We start from the raw sequence: 1,776 nt of genomic DNA on the forward strand, positions 1-1,776 counted from the left end.
TAAGGCACAACGTGGGTTAGGTTAAGGCACAACGTGGGTTAGGTTAAGGCACAATGTGGGTTAGGTTAAGGCACAATGTGGGTTAGGTTAAGGCACAACGTGGGTTAGGTTAAGGCACAATGTGGGGGTAGATTGCGGTACAAATTGCATTACATTGCGGTGCAAATTGAGTTACATTGCGGTGCAAATTGAGTTACATTGCGGTGCAAATTGAGTTACATTGCGGTGCAAATTGAGTTACATTGCGGTGCAAATTGAGTTACATTGCGGTGCAAATTGAGTTACATTGCGGTGCAAATTGAGTTACATTGCGGTGCAAATTGAGTTACATTGCGGTGCAAATTGAGTTACATTGCGGTGCAAATTGCGTTACATTGCGGTGCAAATTGCGTTACATTGCGGTGCAAATTGCGTTACATTGCGGTGCAAATTGCGTTACATTGCGGTGCAAATTGCGTTACATTGCGGTGCAAATTGCGTTACATTGCGGTGCAAATTGCGTTACATTGCGGTGCAAATTGCGTTACATTGCGGTGCAAATTGCGTTACATTGCGGTGCAAATTGAGGTAGGTTAAGGTGCAACACAGGTTAGGTTAAGGTGCAACATAGGTTAGGTTAAGGTGCAAGATGGGTTAGGTTAAGGTGCAAGATGGGTTAGGTTAAGGTGCAAGATGGGTTAGGTTAAGGTGCAAGATGGGTTAGGTTAAGGTGCAAGATGGGTTAGGTTAAGGTGACGTAGGTTAGGTTAAGGTGACATAGGTTAGGTTAAGGTGACATAGGTTAGGTTAAGGTGACATAGGTTAGGTTAAGGTGACATAGGTTAGGTTAAGGTGACATAGGTTAGGTTAAGGTGACATAGGTTAGGTTAAGGTGACATAGGTTAGGTTAAGGTGACATAGGTTAGGTTAAGGTGACATAGGTTAGGTTAAGGGGACATAGGTTAGGTTAAGGTGACATAGGTTAGGTTAAGGTGACATAGGTTAGGTTAAGGTGACATAGGTTAGGTTAAGGTGACATAGGTTAGGTTAAGGTACAAACTGGGTTGTGTTATGGTACACATTGCGTTGTAGTACAGTACACGTTAGGTTTGGGTACGGTACACAATGTGGTATGGGATGGCGTGTTGTGGGGGGGAGGGGGGGGGGGAGGTTCGTTGATATCGACCGTAGGACGTGGATGCCCGAGGCAGCGTCAGTGTGTCAAAGGAGTTATGTCACGTCGGGATGCGCTTTTCGCCAGTGAGAGGGGGCGAGCCGTGTCTGTGGTTGCGGCAGACCTGTGTGTTTCATTCCTGCCAGTGTGTTTGTGCTGTAAGACGAGGCAGTGTGGTGGTGATGGGTGCACCCCTGTGTAGGACATGTGTGGGTGTTGGTGGCTTCTCTGAGCAATTGTGGTTGTCGGACGAGTGGGGTATTCTGTTTTATGATTGGACCTCCCGGTCTGGTTATCATAGCGTAGTTGGTGTACTGTGGCGGATAGGATGCACCGGACGTTGGTCCATGCTGGTGCTTAGTAGTTGTATCTGTGTCTGTTACAGGCAGAGAGTAGTGTGTGATAGAGTGTGTGGCTGACGTGTGGTTCATTTTGTGTGTACGGACGTTCAGCATGTATAGGGGCATTTGCGTATATAATCTATCATAATCTATCTATGTGGGCCTGCATAGTTTACTGAGCAGTGCTGTGAGGTGACTGAACTACGAGTGACGTACTGATTTACAGCGGAATGATTGCCTTGTACCAAAGATGGAGTATCGGCTCTACGACAGCGTTGGCCC

This window comes from Schistocerca cancellata, unplaced genomic scaffold, assembly GCF_023864275.1.
Source record: "Schistocerca cancellata isolate TAMUIC-IGC-003103 unplaced genomic scaffold, iqSchCanc2.1 HiC_scaffold_840, whole genome shotgun sequence".
Classification (NCBI taxonomy): Eukaryota; Metazoa; Arthropoda; class Insecta; order Orthoptera; family Acrididae; genus Schistocerca; species Schistocerca cancellata.